The sequence below is a fragment of the Dermacentor variabilis genome, chromosome 1 (assembly GCF_050947875.1).
Source record: "Dermacentor variabilis isolate Ectoservices chromosome 1, ASM5094787v1, whole genome shotgun sequence".
Lineage (NCBI taxonomy): Eukaryota > Metazoa > Arthropoda > Arachnida > Ixodida > Ixodidae > Dermacentor > Dermacentor variabilis.
Genome location: NC_134568.1, coordinates 213,771,465 through 213,788,944, shown reverse-complemented (window position 1 = coordinate 213,788,944; position 17,480 = coordinate 213,771,465). Strand labels below are relative to the sequence as shown.

The 17,480-nt window shown below is 48.7% G+C and overlaps 1 protein-coding gene across 4 annotated transcripts in view; it reads right to left on the bottom strand.

Annotated features, from left to right (window-relative positions):
- LOC142592732 (zinc finger protein 341-like) overlaps positions 1-17,480 on the bottom strand; it is an 85,517-nt gene that overhangs the window by 49,210 nt on the left and 18,827 nt on the right. The gene's annotated exons all lie outside the window — the stretch shown is intronic.

The following is a 17,480-nucleotide window of genomic DNA, read 5'->3' as shown; positions in this document are numbered from 1 at the left end:
GCAAAACGAGACAAACGCAACAGCTTGCACGCTAGACTGTTAGCAGAAGTGTGCCATGCAGCAAGAAAGCGAAAAAAGAAACATTACAGTAATGTTTCACATCGTGAACGTGGGTTACACTCCAGGCGCATTTTTGTCATCATCGTCACCGCAATGTTCCGTATAAAGTGCAAGGGTGACAACATCGTCCCCGCACACCATATGCTGCATGCACAAGTGAAAGCGTGCGGCGGTGAGCCAACGATGGCAGCTCAATCTCGTGTGCGTAAGGGAGGAAAGCGGGAAGGAAGCAAAGCGGGAAGGAAGCACACCATCTTCCGTCGCACGCTAGGCTCCGGGGGCGGCACTGTATTCCGGCAGCAAGTGCATATTCTGTGGCTGCACACCCCAGATCTTGAAAGCGATCTGCTTTGAGGGTAGAGTTTAGGCGTTTCAACGGCTCATACATTTGTGCCAAACTCTTGAAAACAAGACTTAAACAGCACAGGAATGACGTCCAGAAACGACATCTGTCGAATGCCCTGGCCAAACACTGCACAACTATGTCACATACGATTAACTGAGAAAAATCTTGCGTGAATGCCATGGAACAAAATCATTCTATGTGTCTTCATCTTGAGTCCCTCATCCAAACCATGGTGCACACCCTTAATCGCAATGAAGGCAATCTGCCATCCACGTATGCCAGGTGCCTTAATCATGTTTTGAGCCGCACATAAAAAGGGCACCAGCTCTGCCACTTGTTTAATTGTGAACAAGGCTCCCATGCGGGAGCCGAAATATAAGTACAGTCGTCGACTGATTTTTCGGATTCAGAAAATCCGGACATGCTCGGTTATTCGGTCTGCTTCGTGGCACCGCCATTCTCCCCATAGACCATAATGTATAACAACTGCCGAAAGTTCGGACACCTTTCAACCTCTCGTCCGATTTTTCGGACACTCCTTGAGCCAACTCGATCGAGAGCACCATGCACCAACCGTGACCGGTGCATGGCTCGACTTGCTGAACGGCATTTTTGTTTTTAACGGAGCCTCCTTGCTGCCCCACAAAGTGGCGCTACTGCAAATCCCCGCTCATCATCATCGTTTGTGCTCCGCAATCCCGCTCATCATCATCGATAGATTGGCTGCAGCAGTTCTGGTCTCAGCTTAGTAAGCCATGTCAAGACAATCCAGCAGCCGATTTGTTTCTTTCTTCGTGCACGACGCTGCGAGTAGGCCACATTTTTTGTTTGTGCGACTGGTGTCGGCGTGACGGCACGGTGGTGTTTGCTTTGTGTGCTGTGTCGAGGTTGCGGTGATCCAACGCGGCATACGGAAACATAGCGCTCACAGTGCTCGCGCCGACAGTGCTCGCGCAGACTGCGCTGGGGAATGCCGGCAAACGGGTGCCAGGAGGCCTAGGATTTGTTGCCTTCCGATGTGCTCCCTACTGATGCCGAAAATGTTCTGCCGAGATCTGCGCAGTGGTTGCATTGCGATTCCGGACACCGTCTCATTTGACAGTTTCACAGGTGCTGACACTGCTGTACTGACATGCGCAGAACTCGACGACAGCAAGATCATTCGTCAGGTTTCTGCTGCACCGCTGAATGACGACTCCGAGTCGGAAGATGACGCACCATGCCGTCGCATGCGGAGCGTGTACAAGCAGTGACTGTGCTTTCAGCCGCCTATGGTGACCGTACGACACTCTCCGAGATTCAGGCTTATCTGATTGCGCGTTAACAGCACGTAATGGAACAGTGTGCAATAGCGCATTCACGATTTCTTCAAGCCTACTGCCGAACCCGAATAAAGTGCGTGGAAATAAAGGATTTTCTTTTTTTGTTTTTTCTTTTTCTCTTAATCTGCTTTATTGGACACCTGTTTATTCGGACATTTCCGCAGTCCCCGCGAGGCCTGAATAAACGGTCAGCGACTGTATATATTTTAAACCATTTTGGTCGGTGTGCGGACCTCTTCCTTTTAAAGGGCCCCTCATTAAGTCTGGCCATATTGAGCTGAAAAACGCAGAGCACACACTGCGCGATAACGATTGTGTCTGCAGAGTATTAGATTGCTACACGCCACAGAAAGATCTGAAATGTCAAACCGAATGCCATTTTTCCTTCTCCTCGCGGCTGCCGCGCTCCAAGCCGGAGGATGATGTACTCGTGTGCCTGCGCCTATGTATTGGTGTCCACAGTGTGACGCCAGTCGTGGTGACATGTGACTTCGAGAATTATTCAAGACAACATCTGTTATCTGTGTGATCTGTCACTTGAATTGACAAATTGAAGTTTAGAGAAACAATAAAACACACAAATGGAATGTCTGCGTCTTTTTTGTTTTACTCCGCACCGAAGCAAGAGAGATGTACTTCCACTTCGTCTGCTTCTTCCTACGGTCGTGCGGTCACGTGCGCAGGTACCGAAACTATGCCATTTTCTACCACGTTTCAGCATGTGATCATGCTCTGCAATCTGCTTGTTCTGCCTCAGTATTCGTGTAGCACTGAATTATATTGCTAGTCATGTTTCCTTGTGCACAGCGTGCAAAATCGTGCGCTGCGCGAATGAGACAACAGCTTGCGTAAGACTCCGTCAGCGGGAGTGCATAGCGTCGAAAAAAAATGAAGGTGGGGCTTGTGACGTATGCGTCAGGCGATCCTCGAGGCCCAGTATGGGAGAACGCAGGGAAGGAATTTGGCTTGCGGAGGCTAGACGGGGCGAGTGGAGAGAGCGTCTTGCTTGGCAGTGGAGCCCGCCTGCTGAAATCATGGGTTCGTGGCACTGAAGTAATTCTATCTCGGCTATTAATGAGCCGATTTGAAACATTTTTGTGGCAGAACGCTCCCTAGAGAACACGTAGCAACTTCCAGCGTATAACCAATATTTGCTATGGGGCCTGGTGAGGGGCCCTTTAAGTATGCATCATCCCGACCATACGGGCTTTCATCATACTCTCGACTTCATATATTTGCGACAGGCGTACAGCCAGCAAGTGATCACTGAAATTTGCCGATACGTCTCACTGACTATGCGCATCCTGGCATTCAATGGGCATCTGACATTCAGCCTTGCCTGCAAGTCCCAGGGCTTGATCCCGCACTCGCTTTGTCTTCACAGATCTGTGTCGACGAGATTTGGACTAAGCGTGGCTTCCAAGGCGGAACGGCATCTGTTGTAAGCGAGGATCATGGATTGCAAGGACCAAGTACGAAGATTTAAGAATGACATGTTCTTTTCTCGACAGTGTCTCGAGGCTCACTGCCCAGAAGAGGTGGCACACATACAATTGCATGCCAATTTTAAAGCCAATCTGCGCGCTCTGGAAGATGGGCAATGCCACGACAGAAAATTCGAAAGGCCGAAGCAGTGCTGCACAGCATGTTCACCAAGCGCCCTCAAGAATTCGGTGTACAACTTGCCCTTATACCAGCCTGATGGCTCCGAGATGGCAGTTCTAAATTTCGGTCTCAACTTCAACACGGGACCTGCAACCGACACGAAGAAAATAATATGCGCCGCTGAGCGTGCTGTAAACTTGGTCAACAAATCCCGTAGTGATGAGGCTCGAACACGTGTTGTAAATGTGTTGTAAAAGTTGCGCGCCCAACCCACAGTGGACAGACACCTTGTCCAAGCAGGAATGTGATGCCGTCAAGAGACTGCAGGAAAACCAGGATATTGTCATACTTCCCGCCAACAAGGGGAACGCAACCATCCTTCTAGGCAGGAGCAAGTACGTACATCGAAAAAAATGTGCTTGCTATTGAGTGATGTTGACACGTACGCCGACGTCGCAAGAGACCCAATACCCAAGCTTCAGAGACACCTGCAGAAAGTGCTTGCTGATGTCTTCCGCATGGTGCTGCCTCAACACAAGCAGTTGTACTACAGATTGCTTTGCCACAATGGATCTGCCACAATGGATATATGGCCTGCCGAAAGTACACAAGCCTGATGTTCCCCTGCGCCCCATAGTGGACTTCACACGTTCACCACTCCACAAGCTGTCAAATTTTCTTCATAGAATAATATCGCCACTGGTTGGCAAAAGTGCTACGCATATATGCAACAGGTACGACTTCATTGGAAAGGTTAAAGGGACAAGTGTCAAGCCTGACGAAGTCTTAGTTTCTTTTGACATGGTATCACTGTTTACGAGCATAGCAATAGACATGGCCGTGGACGTTTGCGTCGCTGCCCTCGACAAGGACCGGACGCTGCCTGACAGATCCCCCATTGAGGTGCATGATCTAGGTAGGCTACTAAAGTTTTGTCTGTCAAATATGCATTTCACGTTCCAGAAGAAATTTTATCGGCAAGTCCATGGAGAGGCAATGGAGGCGTCGATTTTGGTCATAGTAGCTAACTTAAAAATAAAGGCTACCGAAGCTCAGGCACTGTCCTCGTTTACACCGACACCTAAAGTCTTCTTCAGGTATGTTGACGACTGTTTCAGTGTTTTGCAATGACAGAACCTTGACCTCTTCACGGCTCACCTTCTTCACGGCTCACCTTCTTCACTCACCAGTATGCAAGCTGAAATTAAGTTCACCATAGAAGTGAAATCTGAATGCCAACTGCCGTTATTGGACACCCTTGTGCAACGTGAAGGGTCAAACCTGTTATTCAAGGTGTTTAGGAAGCAAACTAACACTGGTCACTACCTCAACTACACATCCGTGCACCCTGCTTCGCAAAAGAGGTCGTTTGTCGGCTCTCTTCTTTGTCGGGTGAAAACATAGGCACAACAGCTGGAGACTGCACGGTGGACAATGCACTTGTGCGACAAGAATTGATGGCTTGTGGATACCCCGAGTACTTCATTGGTTCAGTAGGGTGGCAGCTGGCTCGCGCAGTACCCACCCAGCATGGACCCCCCCAAAATACGGGCTTGGATACCGTACGTCCCCGACATAAGTGAAACCCTTGCATGCGTTCTGCGGTCATATGACGTGGAGGCTGTGCAGGTTCCCTCCCGGAAACTTAGACACTACCTCGTGCATGTGAAAGACCATTTGGAAAAGGACAAGTTCCCAGGTGTGGCGTACGTTATTCCGTGTGCAGACTGTCAGTATGTCTACGTCGGAGAAACCGGCAACTTCAAAACAAGACTTCAACAGCACAGGAATGACGTTCAGAAACGACACGTTGCGTCGAATGCCCTGGCTGAACATTGCGCAACTATGTCACATATGATTAACTGGGAAAAATCACACGCGATTGCCAAGGAACGAAATCATACTATGCGTCTTTATCTAGAGTCCCTCATCATCCAAACCACGGCGCACACTCTTAATCGCAACGAAGGCAATCTGCCGTTCAGGTATGCCAGGTGCCTTAATCATGTCTTGAGCTACACATAAAAAGGGCGCCAGATCTACCGCTTGTTTCATTGTGAACAAGGCTCCCGTCGGGAAGCCGAAACATAAATATGATAAGGAACTGTTTAAAGGGAAGCTGAAAGTTTTTCCAGAAAAAATGAGCGAAGAGCAGTACGCCGTGGTTTTCAACACTCTGAATTCGAATATCGCATCGAAATTGAGCGAAAGAAAGCGCAAACATATTTTATTTCGACGAAAAGTGCAGCAGCAGACACGCCCAGCTCGCGCGCCTCGTTTCTGCCTGTGATTGGTCGGGCGCCTCGTGACGTCAACAATGGTGTTCGTCCGGACCGACTGCTGCCGCTACACACGAAGCACGGTGCAAAGTAGTTTGGTGGTGTTTTGCTGAGACGGTCATGGAAATTTTCGAGAGCTTGCGTTTCTCTGATGAGTTCGGTGTTAAGTCCAAACTCTACGTGAGCGATTTTGCGCGTGACGGTGACGGGCGACGGCTTCGAGTGACAAAGCGGGCCGTCGCTTGAACAAATCGCTCGGTGTTGTCGCTCGATCGCTCGTTTCTAGAAATCTGGAACTCGTCGCTCGTCGCCCGGAAATGCTATGAGCGACTAGCCAATTGTCTGAAGCTGAAACTGGATGTACATAACTCAAATACTGCTGTTTGTCGCACGGAACGAGCAAACTATTGAATTTTACACGTGCAAGAATAAGAACCTAGTGCAAGACCTTCAGAAATATTTTATGCTCCTTCTTCAGTAAGATACATCAACTTAAATTGATAAAGCATGCGTCACGCTAGTTTCGGCGCGTATATTGCTGCCCTCATACCGGGAAGTCGTCGCTCAAAGCCGTCGCTCGCGTGGAGTTTGGCTTGCAGACGACGAATGAACGCGACAGCCATCGCCTCGCTTGTAGCGCTGTCGCTGTCGCGTGCAAGATCACTTGTAAGGGGTTTATGCTTGTACATACTACACGTACGTACATACTTGTACATACTACATGTACGAGCCGATTGCGACGAGCCGGCCTCTCCAAGAAGCAAAAGATGCTGGTGCAAGCACTGCTTTCCACGCGAACGAAGGCAAAGTGTTAGCATCTCCTTATGTTGGAAATGTTCTTTGGCGAGTACGTTTTTTGCTAAGCTGCATTCAGCGTTCCAGTGAGTACGTTTCCGGGCAAACAACTGTAGTTTTATGTTCCTGCATGCCTCCTCGTAGAATGTAAGCGGTGATGCGATCTTCAGCATTTGTGCGCTGCCCCAAAGCTGTCGGCAATATACACAGACGGTTTAAACACGGGAAAAGTTTACCGGCTGTTGTAGCACGTGTAGTATAGAACCTTCATCAGCGCGCCATCCGCACGCTACTCGTAACCGGCGAATTCCGTCGGCTACGTGAGATGGTCGGTTTCTTATGTGTGCGAGAGAAGGGGGAGCGCAGCGTCTTGGCGTGAGCAGGCTTTCCAACACATGCAAACTTTACGCTTGCACTGCGTTATGGTAGCTGCATGCAGGCTGTTTCACAACACACGAGCGAATAGAAAATTTGCGGCGCTCGGCGATGAAACCTGCGTCAAGGGTGGGCGATAAACATGCACCTTCCGTTCAGCGTGCTAAATATCTTTTTTTTTTTTAGGAGAACCCAAGGCACGCATTATTGATAAACTCCGGTAGTAATCGTCACGGAAGTGGTTAGAGCACAACACTTGTTCTTGAGCGCTTGAAGTTGTTTTGCTTCACAGCAGCCTCCCACTTAGCTGAAAGCTTCTTGTCTTGCAGGAACTAATGGAACATCGGAACATCGTCGCGGCCGCGGGTTTTCGTGCAAGCGTAGGCTGCACAGAACGCCGGCATGATCGGCCTACAAGTTCAATTGATGCTGCGCACGTCAACTACCACTCCTATATACACACAAATAAAGGAATACAGGGTCGAGCGAAGCAGATTAAGACTGCACGCAGGCAGAAATAAGCCCGGTCAGGCACGGTCGCGGTGACTGCGAAGGAGCGGAACACCAGTGTTGACGTCACTAAGCCGCGGTTTCCGGTCTCCGCTCGCATCGTCAGCGTCAGGAGCAGCGCGCGGCGCTTGACGGGGGCGGAGCTACAGCGCAATTTTAACCGACGATTGCGTCGCTCCTAAGTGAAAACTCCCCCCCAAAATTTTACCTTCAAGGTTTATAAGGTTCCCGCATCCGTATATGAGCGTCTTATTGAATTCGACAGACTCTTCAGCTTCCCTTTAATCCAGCCAAGCTTGAGCTACAACGAAGAAGAACAAGCTGTGCGGTTGATGATGGTAATCACAGATGAGGAATTTGTACAAGTGATAATGCGTAGAGATGAAGAAGAGTCAGTCATGGGTCGCACTCACACTACCATATTTACTCGCATAATAATCGCACTTTTTTGTAAAAAAAACTGACACAAATTCAAGGGTGTGATCAATACGCGGGTTAAATTTCCCACGAAAAGAAAACTTTTTTTTTCATCCCGTATTTGCTGTGGGATGACAACAGGTCAACAAATAGACGGCTGCCACTGTAACAGTGCAGGACACCAAAACAAAAATGGCGGCTGGTGGAGCAAGCCGAACACGCTGAACGCGATTTTTTTTCTTCTTGAGAACATTGCGCACATTGGAACAGTTTCTTCCATATCAGTAATGAATAATATCGTTACTATCGGCAAGTTTGCGGCAATAACGTAGCCATGACCACTTTGAGGGGACAGAAACAGAGATGGGCACACTTAGCTGCCAGTGACAGAAACCTATGGTGGGCACACTGCGGAAACTGCGGCCATTTGTCTTCACTAATATCTTAATACGGCACGCTTCCACTATGGGTGGGCGAATATCTTAGCTGTGTTACAAGCATCGGCGTATGAATAGGGTACACTTCTAATGTATCAACGTACACGTGGCTACTATCGTTACCGCTCGCAATTGGTTGTGTGCCCACAAGTGCAGACAAGAGGAATTGAAAGGCGCCCGTTTTGTTGTTGTTGACCACAACCATTATAAAGCCTACAAATAATAAAGCCAAGGCAAGGTTTGGTTGTAGCTCTTTTTCTCATGGAAGTGTGAAAAGTGATGAAAGGAACGAAATGGGGCATCTGCTTAAGAATGTTCGGTGCATGCAGACCGCTTGGTATGTCTTGGAAGAGCCGTTCGCGTAGCATTCGACAGATGATAAGCGCAATCATCATTAGCTAGACTTGGCACACAACATATTGCTGTGGCAAGTTCGGGGTGAGATCATTACACGGGAAAGGAAAAAAATTGAATTTTGACGACAAAATTCAGGGTGCGATCATTATGCAAGTAAATACGGTAATTCCCTCCCACGGTGAAAGCGGCCGCCTGGCCGCGCGGCGTTATGATGAAATGCAGTGAGTGTGCAGTTTTAAGCGCAATACATGCACAATTTTTGTACCATGGCAACGGTGGTCGGAAGAAATTCTAAGGGGTGTGACCGGTAATTAACCGGAGATGTCTGCTCAATGACAGTGTAGGGTCCAATAAAATGACTGGATAATTTTTCACATGAACCGAGAACGCGCACAGGAGTCCATAGAAGAACTTCGTCACCAGGGGAAAAAGTGACAACACGTTGAGTCGAGTCGTAGCAATGCTTCCGCACATCCTGAGCGATGTAGATGTTAATGCAGGCTCGATGACTGCAGTCTTCGAGGCGAGACAAAAATTGTTCTGAGAAGTGCATTGCTGAGGACACGGAAGCCATAAGGAACGAGACGTCCAGGACGAAACTAGGGGAGTGGCCGTGGACGAGGAAAAATGGAGAAAAGCCGGTGGTATATTGTACAGCCGTATTAATGCAAATGTCACAAACAGCACAACTGCATCCCAGTTGATGTGGTGGGGGCTGGTGTACAAAGCAATCATATCCGATAGAGTATGATGGAAACACTCTGTCAAGCTGCTGGTCTGCGCGTGGTAACTCGAAGTGGTCTTGTGAACGGCATTGGAGGCACGCAGAACTTCGGTAAGAAGAGACGAGAGGAAGGCTTTGCCGCGGTCACTGAGGAGACCATGCAGAGCTCCGCGACGTAAGAGGATGTTGCGTTGTAAGAAATTGGCAACTTCAGCGGCACTCACAGATTGTATACAGGCTGTCTCGGCTTATCGTGTCAGATGGTCAACGGCCCTAACATTCCAGCGATTGCCATTGGAAGTCTTGGGAAGAGGACCGTACAAATCTGTTCTGACGACCTCGAAAGGCGAAATGGGACAAGAAAGAGGTTGCAAAAGACCAGAAGGAGGAGTCGTAGGTCGTTTGCGGCATTGACAAAGAGCAAGGAACAAGGAAGACAAAGAGCGCATGATGATATTTTAAACCATTTTGGTCGGTGTCTGGACCTCTTCCTTTTAAGTGTGCCAGAGACTGAACTTAGTGCGCCTTATTAGATTCTTCGTACGATCCCACCGCTGTCAACCAGATGTAGGAGTCGTCGGACGATCTCACCGCTGCCACCATTTGAAGGAGTTGAAGGTTGTAGAGAGGAACTCGGTGAACAGGATTTATTTACATTATTTACATCTTAGACAAGACATATATCGACAGTCTAGCGTGACTCCCATATGCAGCCCGCAAGACTAACATACAGCAAACAGCATGACAACGAGCACGCAGCTCACGAGTACATTTCAAGCCTGACAACGAGCACTCAGCTCACTACGACGAGAACACAATGAGCACACCTAGCAGCCGACGATTGCTGCTTATAAGCTCTCTGCTCGACGTCATAGTTCGACGTCATTCAAGATGACCCGCCCTTTTGGAGGATAAGTGCTGTCATACACGTGCCGCACACACACACAGGTGTAAAGGTCCGGAGCCGACGTCAGAGGGGCTTCGTAGAACTCCTTCACTCGCAACGGCGACGAGGCTAGAGGTTGGCGGCGGCATTCCAAGATGAGGTTACCACCGCTGGCGTAACTGGCTGGCAAACTTGCACTGCAGCTGGCCGTTCTTAACAGCGCCTCCGTGGCCCGGAAAATCTCGAATGTCCAGTGCTGGCAACCGCTGGGCAGGAAGAGAATGGCTGGCGAGCAAGACGATGGCTTTGCTCTCTGCAACCCCTGCGCACTTGGAATGCCCTCAACCATCTCACAACAACTGGCACAGAAGAGTCGACCCGGCAACACAATACCGCACAGCGTTCAAACGCCCAGAATTAGCTGTTAACCTGCCAGGCTTCCTATCAAAATTTCAATGCAAGTCACTCAACTGGGAACCCCAAATTTTGCCCCAAAATTTTGTGCCGCCAAAGCGAGCGATCACGTTCCTCCTGAGTTCGACCAAACCTGACCGTCGCGCTGCACAAGAGTAAAGGTTTACGCAGAATCAAACTGAAGGATCTTAACCACCAATACCCGAACATAACTTAAGCAGCCTAGCTTCGCGAACAGCCTGTTCTTATCCTATCACAGTTATCTCATGTACTGCTGCCACTGAACTGTCTGGCCAATTCCACAGGTACGTAAATACAATCGCGCTAGCTGTGTGGTCTCTATTCAAAACGCGTACTTGCGACGCTTACTCACATTTGTTCCTTTAACCCACACAGGACACGTTCCTTAAACAAACAACCAAACTTGCGTAACTTACGCAACACAGGGGAACCTTTGAACAAATGTGTCTTTTACTAACTAGCTCTATGCACGCGTACTAGAGAAGTCAGAATACGGCTGCCCTCGACACACACGAGCACAACCAAGTCATTAACAATCTGCTTCACTCCGTCCACACAGGACACGCGCTAAAGGAACTAAGAGCTCTTCTCAGTGCAAATGATGCACTAAATGAAAATCTACGCGCTTAACCTTAGAAAATAAAAAAAAACACATAAAAAAGGAGGTTAACTAAAACACACGCGCGTTACCATAGGCCTCTCAACGATAACCTTTACTCAGGTTACTCACACACACAAAAAAAGAAAGCCTATGTACTCATTAATGAACATCTCGCGAGACTACAGGTTTACTTAAAACGCGTCTTTCAACTCTCGGAGCTTCTCGAACGAAAACATAAAGAAAGCTCATACCTTAATTATTGAAAGAAATCCCAGTCTCAAATCGCGAAAATTTCAATTGCTAAAAAATAAAACAAAACAACACGTTTTCCTTCTACGGAAGCTCTCTTGGCCTCTCTTTTTCAAACGTTTACAACTGACTCATACTATTTGAGCCGTACTCGAGGTGGTCGCGGTCCGAAAGCAACTCTGGCTACCGAGGAACAACAAAAGGGCTGACTCACTGTCAGCTCCCCCAAGACGTTACAGTCTAATGCTAATTTGCGTCCTGGCGCCCCGTTTTCATAACGACCTCGATTGACCGCGTCGCTACTCCCCACCTGGTCTCGTCTTGCCACCTTGCGCTTCATTGTACCACATGCTGAGCTTCGAAAAGAACGACGGAACGACGAGGAATTTAACTGCCCCGTGCCCTTTGTCCGTGCCCGTGCAGAACATGCTTCTCAGTCTCCTTTTGACCTGTGGCTCGAACGTTCTTGATGCGCACACGTCGTCAGTGACAACCGCACCTTTCTTTTCTTCGCGCCCTGCCCTCTTGGGTCTCTCGCCGTCTTTAGGCTGTTTCACATGGCGCGATTGGGGCGAAAAAATCATTCTGCCGCGCACGTCGCAGAGCGATTTTCGCTCACAGCTTTCACATGCGTTTGCGGCAGTGCGATATCCGTCGCAGCGATGCGCAAGGTTGCCTCTTGCTCACAAAGTATCTATGCCTGCATCGTTAAATAAAAACAACATGGAAACTAGTCAAATATTCGAATTTTCCTATTTTTATTCGATAATAGACTAGGTACACCATTTGTAACGTTAAAAAATGGTTGAGATTTTACTACAGCTTGCAGATACGGTGAGTGAGGCGCTGCACAACACCGCAAGTGAGCTGCGACGCACAACGTCGCAGCTCACTACGACGAGAACACAATGAGCACACCTAGCAGCCGACGATTGCTGCTTATAAGCTCTCTGCTCGACGTCATAGTTCGACGTCATTCAAGATGACCCGCCCTTTTGAAGGATGAGGGCTGTCATACACGTGCCGCACACACACACAGGTGTAAAGGTCCGGAGCAGACGTCAGAGGGGCTTCGTAGAACTCCTTCACTCGCAACGGCGACGAGGCTAGAGGTTGGCGGTTTCAGCACAAAGCCTGCTTCGTCGAACTCCTTCACTCGCAACGGCCACGAGGCTAGAGGTTGGCGGCGGCATTCCAAGATGAGGTTACCACCGCTGGCGTAACTGGCTGGCAAACTTGCACTGCAGCTGGCCGTTCTTAACAGCCTCCGCCTATCCTCCTCCTCTGCAACGCTTCGCCTTCTGTCTCCTTCCCTGTTTTGCTGAATGGCACCTTTACTCTTGGTGGCGTTGCTTTGCCGCATGCTCAGTGACTCAGCTATCAGTAATTACTTAGGAGGAAAAAACGAAATCAGGAAAGAACCAATTTATGACAACTCAAAGGGAAGCTCTTTACTTTTCGAAGAGAGATCAAGATGCCTTAGAACACATACTTATAAAGCGAGGTACAACAAGGAAAAATAAACATGTGATTGATGCGGTAGAGCTAGGGAAACGATAGAGCACATTTGATTAGAATGTGAAAATATCTGGTCAGCGGTTGATTTAGGCTCCTCTGGCCTTGGGTTCAGCAAGAGCAGTGGAAAAGTAAACATGTCTGCAATAGAGATTAGTAAGAGGCGATAGGAAGTTTGGTGGACGTAGGGAGATGACAAACAAAGGAGGCTTACAAAAAATAAAGTTCCCAATAGGGGTTCAGAAAGTTTGATGATGGGATTTTTTTTTAAATATAGGTAGGAAATTGGGCAAAAAAAAAACAGAAGTTGTTGGCGCAACCCACTGCCCCAATTCAAAGGGGTGCTCATAGCATCCATCTATCCTCAGCGTACTCCTTCATACTTTCCCCGGCTCGTGATTCTCTTCTCTACCTCCAGGCGCCTTCCTCCTCCGGTGCTCGCTTCTTTCGTGGCTTCAAACCTCGCCTATTTCGTTGGCGAGTCATGTACGCTTGTGTGTAAAAAAGAAGGAGGGGCCCATGATGTATGCATCACTTGATTCTCCTGCTCCAGTATAGGAGATGCAGAGAAGAAATTTCGCTTGCGGAGGCTAGGCGAGACAAATGGAGAGAGCGTCTATGTTGGTGGTGGCACTCGCCTCCTGAAATCATGGTTCACGGCACTGAAATATTTCTATCTAGGCTATTAATGAACCAATTTGAGAAATTGTTGTGGTAGAATGCTCCCTAGAGGGCCTGTAACAATTTCCAGCATTTAACCAAAATTTGCTATGTGGCCTAGTAAGGGTCCCTTTAAGAAAACGCGGTGGGATGGGAGGTACAGCTGACTGGCGATACCCTGGCGGGACAAGAAGCTCTCGTCCAGCAAGTACGTCGAGCAGCCATGGCCAGTGGAGTCCTGGAATAAAGACACCACCCACTCGACCTCAAGAGCAACGACCTCGATGGTCCAAATAAGTGTTTTCTCTCTCTCTCTTAAGAAAACGCACCAAAAAGATCTTTGATGGTCAAATGATAATGCGCTACGGACTTTTGCAGTGGCTTCAGCTTACCCAGAGGTAACTCATCCTTTCCCCATAAGCATAGTTAACTGTGAGGATGAACAACTATTATAACGAAGTACATTAGACTTCCGCTGATTCAATATTTTGATTAATATGACCCTGACCAATGGTTTCACCAACACCCAGACATTTTTATAAGCCAAAAGTTTATTTATTTTGATTCTGAAATTGGCCCTTGCTGGATCATTGGAATATGACTGGTCAACACACGTATGCCTGATGACCCTGCGAGGACCCTAATCAAAACCCCAATAGCAGCAGCATCTCTCTTGGTGGTACTAGGGAAACAGTGGTTGCACAAAAAACACATTGCAGTCAAATCTCAATAATTCGAACTTGAAGGGGCCCGAAAATTTGTTTGAATTAAAAGAAGTCTGAATTAAAAGAAAGACTTGTTTTTGAAGTATTTGTGCACCATAGCACGATGCACGTGAAATATCGCGGCGCGCAAGCACCACAGCGAGCAAGGGCCATAAAACTGCCCACGCTTGCCAACGCTTGCCCTTCCCAATAATGGCAGAAAACAAAATTTCAAGAAGCGGGCTAAGCTGGTGTCAGGCCGGCACCGCCGGTGCTGGCGTGGAGGCCGGGCCTGTGCGGGGAACTCTAAAGATGAGGGAGTAACTAGGGGCACGTCCGCTCGATGCAAAGCAAGGTGCGGCCAGCTACATCGCGCTGCGGACAATAGGCGGGTGCTTCTTGGCCGAGTTTGCAGTTGCGACCGCTTTTCTTGGTGAGGGCGCCACTGCTCGGGGATGCTTTCGCGACTTCGCGCCGGGGCTAAGCGGGCGTTGGTTCTCGCGTCAGAATGTGTTTGCCTCGTGCTCTATGCACTAATCTCGTGCTTTTTCGCGTGCGTGTGTGTGAGCAAGTTGGTTCGCGTCTAAACGTGTTTGCCTCGTGCGATATGCATTAATCTCGTGCTTTTTCGCGTGCGTGTGTGTGAGCAAGTTGGTTCGCGTCAGAACGTGTTTGCCTCATGCGATATGCATTAATCTCGTGCTTTTTCGCGTGCGTGTGTGTGAGCAAGTTTGCCTGTGCTTGCTGTGCTTTGTTAAGGCTCTTCGGTGTGCGTGTGTGCCGTAGCCAGCCTCGTTCATGTGGCGCGATGCCGCGCAACTGTTGTGTGCCACTCTGGGACACAAATGCCAAAAAGGACCCGACTGTGAAATATCATGAGTTTCGCTGCCACTTGGAGCGTCGAGAAGCGTGGCTAAAAAATATATCTCGCCAAGGAGTGTCGGGAAAAGGAAGCAAGTGGGAACCGAGCGATAGGTCTCTGGTATGTTCCTTGCACTTTACAGAAAGTGACTATAAAACGAACACGAGACTTAGGCTCCTGCTTCCGAATGCAGTACCGGCCGTGTTTTGCAAATATCCCCTGTACCTGCAAAAAGAGAATGTGCAGCCCAAAAAACGCCATCAAAGAAACTTTACTGATCACACAGTAGTTGAGGCAAGCGATAATTGCGGCAGCTCAGGAGAAAGCCCCAACATCGAAAGTGCCTTGCAGTTTCTCAGCGACGAGGTGGAAGCTCTAGTTCCAGAGACTGCCTTAGAATCATGCTCTGAACGTAGTTTTTCTGCTGACCAGGCCTGCCAAACTACATTAGATATTGTGGAATTCCTAGAAGAGTCAAAGCAAGCAGTCAAGAGATTGAAAAAAAAAAGTTGCTCGTCAAGGAGAAGAGTTGAAAAAATTGCAGTCCGAACGGGACAAAATGAAAAACCACCTCTTAGTTTATGAAAACAACAACGAAATTCAGTCCGTTGTTCAGGTACTACAAAGAGCGGAAAAAGGAGACAGAGCTGCTGTTTTTATCAGCAACCAAGTTGCCACTTCAAGGGAGAAAAAACCTGCCTACAATGAAAGAATCCTGCGGGAATGTGTTTTATGGAAAGCGTGCTCAAATAAAGGGTATGAGCATGTTCGAAGCAGATGCCTTTTGAAGCTTCGCTAAAAGGGACGCACTCCTTAGATAACCTCTAGCATCACTCAATATGCTTCGTTTTCATGTGAAACAATCTACTGATGATTATTTGCAATGATAAGCATTTTTATTTCATCTAAGTTAGTTTGAATTGCTTGGGAAACTCGTACAAGTTCTCCCTATGTAAAGTTTTTACTTTGCGAACGTGTTCACGAGAAGTGAATAAAAGTACTGATAGATTGCGCTTCAAGCAGAACCTCTCGATGGAAGTGCACCACCCGGTCGTGCATCGTACGGGCAACCGTCATGGATAGCGTTCAGGCGTATTCTAGAACAGATTTCCACCCCTGTGACATTCTGTTGGTGTTTGTGGCGTAATCAGCACTTCCAATGATGACTTAAGATTTTGTCTGCAATTTCCAAATATAAAACACATTATTTACGCCTTGACTGGAGTGGAGATCGCGTGTGCCGACGCAGCTGTGAAGGCACTCTCTATCAGCAGCCATCCCCGAGCGGTGGCGCCGCAGCGGGCGCATGGAGAACTAGGCCCAAGACGCTGTTCAGGCGCAACGCAGCGGGCCGCACCTTGTGTTTTTGGATTGAGCGGCCGTGCTAGGGGGTTGAGAGGGAAAGCAAGGGGAGCGTAGTTGCGAGGAGGGGTGGGAGGGAAGTGGATCTGCTTTCCCGCCAGGCTGCTGGATGGCGCTAATTACCTCTGCCACCTACTGCAACAGAAGCAGCAGAGTTGCTGATGCCAGGACTGGGCCTCCGCTGCTGCTTTCCTCTGTGTGCTTGCGAGTTTTTCCTTCGTCTGATGACCGATCAGCACTGTGTTTACCTTCATCGGCCTGCGTTCTTAACGAGAGTCACATCTTATCAAGATGACGAAGTCGTTGCCGCTGATCCTAATCATGTTGGTGCGCTCCCTTCTGTAGCAGCGTCGCCGCCTAAAAGACAAAGGAGAATAAGATACTGGGTGCCGCCTTTGCATCCTTGTATTGAGGGTCTGTCTTGTCGTGCAGAATCAGATATGGTGCATGGTCTCCAACAACCTTTCCATCAGGACGTCTCGGTTTAGACGTGTCATTGTAAAAAAAAACAAATGCAAATGAGACCAACCAAGCCAACCAAAACAAGCTTGAGCGAGAGCTGACGTGAGCAGATAATAGTGCAAAACAAGTGGCCTGGCTGAACCAGACATGATTACGAATAGAGAGGTCGGGCGGGTCTGCATGATACCAGTTTCCAGCGTGTATGTCACTGTAGGGGTCACTCTCTATGGTCTCCCCTCGCGGCGAGCCATGAAAAATCGGCCCGGGACCAACCCCTCCTGCGGCACGAGTTTTGGTGCTACAGTAGTGTGGCTGGGGCGTTAAGGTGCGACATAGAAACGGCGACCTTGCCATTTGGGAGAGGGTGAAATTTCTACCACGTCCCCCACCTGCGCGGTGTTGAAGGGTTTCTCCTAAGCCTTTCCTCTATGGCAGTCAAAGGAATGCTGGTCAGAGGCACCACCGCGTGATTTGGCGCGCTGCTGAGAGCCCTGTCGGAGCGCGGTATGTTCGAATT